The sequence below is a fragment of the Pleurodeles waltl genome, chromosome 2_2, assembly GCF_031143425.1.
Source record: "Pleurodeles waltl isolate 20211129_DDA chromosome 2_2, aPleWal1.hap1.20221129, whole genome shotgun sequence".
NCBI classification, from domain to species: domain Eukaryota; kingdom Metazoa; phylum Chordata; class Amphibia; order Caudata; family Salamandridae; genus Pleurodeles; species Pleurodeles waltl.
The window spans coordinates 801,622,829-801,631,200 of record NC_090439.1 but is presented as its reverse complement, the minus strand read 5'-3'; the positions used below and the strand labels follow the sequence as shown (position 1 = coordinate 801,631,200).

Here is an 8,372-nt window from a genome sequence, read left to right as displayed (position 1 = left end):
CAGCCCGGCTGTCCGTAATGGTTTAGCCAGTGCATCTTTTAAGCATTCTGGTGTGCCTGGGGAATCCCAGATCGGAGCCCACTGATTATAATAGGCTATCTTGGTGATCATTTTAACCTGGTGCCAACATATTGCAGCATCTTTCAAAACTTTTAACCTTATCTTCTTGAAAAATTGTGGATCACCAAACTTAAAAAGAAAGTGATTTATAGCTCCATAAATAGCACAGGTCATGGCCTTAAAGATAGCACCCGTAACTGTATCATCCGGTGAAGCAAATAGCAACCCTGAGTTCCTCAGTAGGAAGGCCAAGCGTATAGTTGTAAATCCAGCAATGAAAGGCACCCTTCTCTCTCTTCCTCCGCAATTTTGAGAAATGTAATTTATTGTATCAAATGTCCGTGAATGCTGACTTATATAGGACAGACCACACAACCAGTGAAGGTGCGTATTTTGCAACATATGTCTAGGATTAGATGCGAAGTACGAAGTGCACCACTGGTTGAACATTTTATAGAAAAAGGTCATAAAGACGAAGATATAAGGTGGTCAACTTTATATGTGGCAGAAAAAGTAAAAACAGCTAATGAGTGCACCTCCGTTCTGGCTAGAATGAAGGCAAGACTAAATGAAAAATACACTACGGCTAGAAGAGGTCTGAATGACCTTAATGAGATGTGGGCATTAATAAAGGACTAATAATAAGGAAATATCAGGAATTGGTTTTTCTCCAGCCCATTTTAATTTCTTTAATTTTCATTAATTATTTTTTGAGGTTCCAATTTTCTCAGGTTGTAATTAATTTCTTCAGGTTCTAATTTTTTTAGGTTCTAATTTTTTCAGGTTCTAATTGGTTTTGGTTCTGCTTTTTTTCAGGTTCTGTTTGTCTACAATTTTTTCAATTTTTTTTTTTTCAAAAAATGTGTTCAGGTTGAATTTTTTCAGGTTCTGTTTGTCTACATTTGAATCAAAGGAAAGGTATAATTGTAGAGCTGCAGTTTATAGCTGCAATAACACCTTGTTAAGATGGCCGCCACGGTAAAGGACTCGTAAATGGCATATGAAAGGGAGTGGTCCTTTTTCCCTTTCTTTGTCGATCACGGGAGTTATAGCACACACGCGGATCACCCAACAGGTGATTCGTACGGTCAAAGCGATAAAATCAGCAGCAAAAGTGCTCATACGCGGAGGGCTCTCATCAGAATAAACTGAAAGTTACTTGTAAGTACACATGAAACGCTATTATTTATATATGTCCAACATGTATCATGACTTACAAAATAATAATTTTGAGTATTTCAATGACGCTTGCAGAAAAAGAAAATAACTTGAAGTAACGGTGTTTGCCGTCAGCAAAAAGTACCATGAAAATGTATTCTACGCTTTGAAGACAAGGTTAGCTTTGGGTCTTGGTGCATGGTTTTAAAGCCAAAAAATGTAAAATAAAGAGTGCAAGGATAAGCTTGATATATTAGAGGAGTGCTGGCACATATAGTGGCATGTTGCATGTATTCATTAACCAGGGCACTTATTAAAAACGTACATCATTGCAGTAGAATAGATACTAAATAAGCATGAATTGATGGGTAGACCACAATTTTTTTAGCGGTATGGTGTTTTTGTGGTTGCACGTATGGCTAAGGATGGCAAAACATATGGAACAGATTATACCGTATGGTAAACAGGGTTTTCAGTAGCCCTGGTGGAAATGATTGTCACATGACTTTGATTTTGTTGATTAGTGAGTAACATATTGTTAAATTGTATATGTAGGCACTGTCTTTGATGTCCAGAAGAGGCCAGAAAATTTAAAGGCCGAAACGCATCGACAATGTTTATGAGGAGTGTTTTTGGAATTATGGAGTTCTGAAAATGGGACTGTATCGCATATAAGCACCAGGAACAAAGGACCTAGAAAAGGCGATAATAAAGATCACTACCTCATAGTATAATGCTGCTTGCCGCAAAGGTTTAGCACTTCTTGAATTGAAAGATTTCAGTGCAAGAGTCTTTTTTTTAACATTGTTTTAGAATATTGTATGTTAAATGTTATATGTGTTTTGATTATTTGTGTATGGGTAATTGTTTGTATAAATGGTTTGTGATCGAGTCATAGTTTTGTTTTATATAATTGGTGAGAGCTAGACAGAGACAAAAATTAATAAATAATTGGAATGGCAAAGATAATAAATGTTTTTCAGTGACTGATTTTTTTTCACTTAGGATAGTTACAAATATATATTTATCCCCTCTGTACATTTATAATTTGGATCAACACATGGGAGGCCTGCTCCCTGGGAATCTATAAACATAACAAAATGCAGAAAATATGAGATTGCTTTACAGACATAGCATTACTCCTAGCCAAGGGTACACTATACTGGCACTCTCTCTTGGCTCCTCCAATAGGGGCATGGAGGAGGCAGTTTGGAAATTGGGTGCAGCGGAAGATGATGCACTCCTTTATGAGGAGGTTTGTCTGCTCCGCAAAGTGGGCATCCATTCTCGCTCATGACCTCCCTCCATGAAACCCCGGACCCCATGCACACATAAGGTAAATCCTACCCGAGAGATACATGTTGCTACGTGCCTGCACTAAGTTCCTCCCCAGCCTTATATAATCCCACCACACTAACATTCACAGGCTCTCTGTCTCCCACATGCCCACCCATCTGCATGTCATAACATTGTACACGAAGCACCGTCCCATCCCACACCGCAGCCCGGGTCCACCGACGCCAACACCATTGACACCTGTGTCGTCACCAGGCATCCTGCCTGCACCGTGGCCTGTGGACACTGCTCGTGAGGGTCACGAAGCACCGTCCCGTCCCACACCGCTGGCTTGGGCCTTCCGATGACAGCGATTCAGCAACGACGCCGCAGCTGCCTGCACAGTGACCTGTGGACACCACACGTCGCACCGCCCCGCTTCACACCGCAGCCCTGGTCTCACTGACGCCGTCACCGAGCCGCTGCCTGCACCGTGACGTGTGGGCACCACATGTCACAATGTCCCGCTTCGCACTGCAGCCCCGATGCCATCCACGCCGGCTCACCTGACTTCATCAGCCTGGAGTTTGTTCTGCAACGCGTGTGACCTCAAGGGCCTGAAGACTCCTGCACTGACTCCGGCACCGACACCACAACGTCAGTGACGCTGCTCTCCGGAGCTCACTGGGAGGATCATGACGCCCTGCAAATCCAAGGTACTGTTTGTGGGTCTTCCCGACACCGTAGCTGGCCCGCCTGAACTGTTGGTTTTGTTGATCACAACACCGTGATAGCCCCAGGTGGAGCTATCGACTTCAAGGAACTGCAGTTTTGAGTAAATTTTACAGAATTCATATTTTTCCTAATTGTATGTTGGATTTGTATTGTATTCGGTCTTGTTTTATATAGATAAATATTGGCTATTTTTCTAAAACTGGTGTGGTGTCCTTTTGTAGTGTTTTCACTTATTACTGTGAGTTATGTGCAAATGCTTTTCACATTGCTTCTGAGATAAGCCTGACTGCTCCTGCCAAGCTACCAACAGGATGAGCAGGGGTTATCTGAGCGGTTATCTCCCTTATCCTGACTAGAGTGAGGGTCCCTACTTGGACAGGGTGCAAACCGACTGCCAACTAGAGACCCCATTTCTAACAGTGGCCATGTGCCAAATTATGGAAAGGAATTTGTTTTTACTGGAAGGGGACCATTCCACTTTAAAAACTATCCTCTAACACTTTTCCTGCTTTGTATGTGTACTGCACATTGCAATATGCATGTAAAGTAGGAAAAACAAGGAGAAAATAAAACGTTTTGCCTGACTCCAAAACGCTGTCTATGATTGTTTGTGGATTGGGATTTACATCAAAACCCATGAGTGGTTGCATAGGAAAGTACAGGTACCACCCATGGAACACCCTCTTGAAGGAAAGCAACGCAAAGCATTATATAGCGCAACTTTGTGTTCCTTTGGGAAAATAGACAAAGCTAATTCTGCTTTGCATTGGATAGTAAATCCCAGCATTACACTTGGGATTTACATTACAAAAGTAAGGCAAACCCAGCACAAAGCGTTAGTAAATCTGGCCCTTAGTAGGTGTGTGAGTAGGAGAAAGAAATTGAAAGAGAGAGTGTTTGCTGTGACTTGGCTGCAGCTGTCAAAGCTGCAGCCAAGCCACACCAAACAGCTATGTCCCGAGTGTGGGCAACCCAGGACATAGCAAGAGCTGGCCTTGTGGGGTGGCAGTCCCCAGTGCCATCAGTGGCTCCTCGACGGGGGCTGCGTGGCCCACCTCCAACAACAAGATCCCCAGGGAGGTGGTGGTCCTGGGGCTAAGGGAGTCCGAAAAGGATCCTGTATGATTGTTTTTAATGAAGCCCCGGGGAGGTGGTGGTCTAATGTGACTCTGAACAATGCATCGGACTGCATAATGGTCCAAAAGTGAAACAGTGTGGCCAGTTAGAAATATTCATTTCCAGTAACACTGTTTGACCAAAAACAGGATTTTCAAACTTCATAAAATAATTTTTGTTTCCACGCACACCCTGTAAGATGTGCATTAACACAAAAGATCATAAAGACTGGCAGGCAGGTCAGACTGGTTAAATATGGGAGTTAGCGCAAAAGCTGCCGACCTTAAACACGGACCACAGAAACTTATTTTTAAATTTCAGATGTGGGATCCTCACACTTGCTTGCCATGCAGACCTGCACTAAGAAGAACCCATTTAGGTCATCTGTTTTTGAAAGTAGACTTTGGCAGATTCCAAGGAGGGTTGCCTTCTTTTTTTCTTAATTATGTTTATACAATTCCGACACTCACCAGAGGCTTCATATAAGTGCCTTCTGAGGAGAGTGTTCCATGCGGTCAGGGTAGGCCATCATGAGGGCTTTTCCTCAGTTACTGTTTGCAGAAAAATTAATACTGGAGTAATCCAAATGCCTTGACAACAAATATGTTTTTAATGCAGCATCATAGCTAGTTTTTATAAAGCTTTGCAACCGTAGCTATTCGAAGGAGATGGTATTATAGTTGTCTCTCAGCTGTGCCTTTTTCTTTTTTTGTTTCTTTTTTTTTTATTAATTCATGTAATTCATTAATTTGGTGCTGTTGACTTTTCACTTCATGATTGCTAATGTAAAATGTAGATGTTTTGTTTTGCAATAGATATTACTTTTTATGGTGATTTTGTGTGCTGATTGCTAGTTGGGTGAATGCGAAAATGAGTCCAACGGTAGACAAATGGATGAGTGAGTGCATGAATGGATGAAGGGTTATCACTTGCACATGCAACACCCTATTCATGCACCCAGTCACTCATCTGCACATCAATACTCACATTCAATGGCTCAATTATTTGTATTACCCCAAACATTCACCAACTCAAAAAGTCAGACCCTTTGGCATTGCCAATGCTTGGTTAACAAGTACACACATCCAAAATTGCCTTTGCCTTCAAATGGATAACTCCTCTGTCCTTCTGTCCTCGATGAAAGGCTCAAGCTAATTCCTGCATGGATGACAGACTTTGGGTTTCCTGTAGAACACCTGAAGGTCCTCTTCATTTATTCCTATCCACATTCGTAATTCTTTGGTATTGTACAAGCTGTCTCTGCATATGTTCAGGTGATCTTGAACTTCATGAAAGACCATTAACCACTTAACTGCTGGGACTTTTCCACCCCCTAGTGCTCAGCCTTTTTTGGTTATTTGAGGCAGTTTCCGCTTAGGGCTCCATAACTGTTTTTTATAAGGTATCCAAGCCACTTTGGGGTCTTTCTCTCCTAACATCCTGTGGGTTCTTGAGGTACCCAGGGTTTGTGGATTACCCTGGAGAAGATTGCGAAAGTAGCCAAAATATAGCCAAGTTTTAAGATTTCTGGGAAAAATAGGGAAAAGGTGACCAGCAAAAGAGTGTTTTTCTCCTACAAATGGCATCAACAAAATGTTTACTGTGCCAAAGTAACCATCTTCCCAGCTTTCAGGAAAAAATAGAGCTGAATGGATTTTTTTTTTTTTTTTACCACAGTTATGGCATTGTTCGTAGAGGAAGCCCATTTTTCCAATTTTATGTGCTTTCAACCTGCTTCCAGTTTTGTGGAGACCAGTGTGAAACCCATGGGTGATACAGTGGAGCTATAGATTTCTGAAAAGTAGACAAAATTCTGAATTTAGCAAAGGTCGTATGTGTAGCTCCCTCAAGGTCCTCCCGAAAGAAACTACCTGATGAAATTAAGAAATATTGAGAATGAGTAGGAAAAAAATCGCCATCTGTAACTTTTTTCATAAAAGCAATATATCATTAGACACTGTAGATGAGGGGATTAATATGATTAATAGTTTCTCCAACAATCTGAAGTACCCAAAGCCAACAACTGAGCTGCACCATATACAGTGTTGTTTTCTCTGTTTTTTTTTTTTTATAAATTTGTTTATTGACAGTTCAATAGTAAACAAATACAAAGAATAATTGTGCACTAAAATTAATAACCCTAAGAGCGTTCTTTTGTGGTAGTGTGGGCAAGCAGTTTAGGGATATCAGAGGGCAGTGCCAAGCATTTGTTGAACACACAGAGAATCAGTAAATGGGACACTCACTCAAGAAGAAACTCAAGACCAATTCAGAAAAATAACACATTTTTATAAATTTTTGACACCGAGAACTTCGTTATTGGTTAAGTATTTTTTAAGTTATCAGTTTTGAAAAATAGAAAAAGTAAATTTATATTCACTCTAATGCAGTAAAGTTATCCTACAGGAGAAGACTGCATATGCGTACTTAGCAGCGACTTACAGGACCAATCTTTTGGAGTTAAGGTAAGTATGCAGATAGGTCCAAGGCAGCAGCAACAGGTCACCTTGGGGAGCACTGGGGTGTCCGGGTGCAGAGGTACTTTTCAGTGTTGAGTGCCCTGTTGATTACAACGGGAAAAGGGTCCTGTGGCAAAGAGGCTGCAAACAGGAACTGGGGAGCCATTCCGGCTGAACCCAATGGGGGGGTTTAGGTCTCTGGTCATCTTCGACACTCAGGGACACAGTCGGTCCACTCGGCTTGTGTGCAGTGGTGCTTTAAGGCATTGGGTTGTGCTGCTGAAGACTCTCACGGCTCTCACTCCCTGCAGAAAGAAGCTGCAGGAGGTGACTGTGGCACCAGTCTGGCCAAACAAGGGTGGGCTGAGCTTCTGAGGGTGTCAGGACCCCATTGGCACCGTTGCCTTCCTTCAGACTCTGCCTGTGGGGCTTGGGTACAGAGGTACTTAGAGGCCTCAGGTGGCCGTGGTCAGAGACTCACTCTGTGCCTTGGTGGCCTGGTGAAGAGGGTAAACAAGGCAGTGGGGCCACTCTCGTGATTGGGCTTGTGGATCCTGACATCCCTTGATGGTAGATCTGCTTTTGTACAGTTAGAGCCTGGATTGGACCACCAACAAGCCTTTGTTCCTGAAAGGGGTCTTTTACCCTGGATATAGGTGCAGGGACACTCGGGGAGGGGTCAGAGTCCTGGGACTTAGGGGAGGTACAGGGCTGACCTCCTGAGCTCCAAACAATCTTCTCCTGGCTCATTGCTCCCTCAGCGGACCCGATGGCCAACATGACAGAGTACCAGACTTTGCAAGCGATGCCTGCAGATGCAGGGAAGCAGCTCCTCTGCTTCAAGGGAGATCTTTTCTGGTTATTGAGGTGCTGGGCTTGGTTTTTGGGAGGATGTCTAGCTCTTTGCAAAGTAGGTCCAGTGATGGTCAAAGTGCAAGCAGCCTGTCAGGTTTTTGCACCAATCTTTGGTGCAGGTCTCCAGTTCTCGCTCTCTTTGGTCCTTCTTCTTTCTTCCTCGGTCCCCATTAGTCGAGTATTTACTTGATCTGCTTTCCTTATATCCAGGGGTCACCAAAATACTCAATTTGGAGGTTTTAAGGGTAGTGAAGGGTAATAGCCAATGGGCTATTTACCCTTGGGGTCACTAAACCCCCTAGATCAATCAATCAAACATTTATAGAGCACGGCAAATAACCAATGAGGGTCTTGAGGCGCTAGATGACCAATTCCTGTGGGGAGTAGGCATCACCCTGTCCAAGAATTCTTAATTCCACCACACACAAGATGATGGAACTCTCCTTTTTGTGATAACTTCAGGCAGCCAACTCTAAGAGTGTGACTAGCCTGACACTCAGTGTAACACTCCTCCAGACTACCTAATTTCCCACCTGTCCTGGTGCCGAATGGACCACAGGGCAGGGGGTGGCATCTTTTAGGTCTGGGGAAAGCTAGGCTTGCATGTCAATGCTGGTGTGCTCTTTGAAGCTCTCTGCCTTGACATACTAATTTACTAGCCTTCCTGCTGAGAACAGCCATTATTTCTGACCTCTGACAGCGGGCCTCTCACAT

At 43.1% G+C, this 8,372-nt stretch overlaps 1 long non-coding RNA gene across 1 annotated transcript; it reads left to right on the top strand.

The window, feature by feature from the left end:
- Positions 1-699: 699 nt before the first annotated feature.
- LOC138274013 (uncharacterized) lies at positions 700-2,185 on the top strand. The gene is made up of 3 exons (XR_011200362.1): positions 700-1,221; positions 1,315-1,395; positions 1,774-2,185. It is a non-coding gene; the product is annotated as an uncharacterized lncRNA (long non-coding RNA).
- The last annotated feature ends 6,187 nt before the right edge of the window (positions 2,186-8,372 follow it).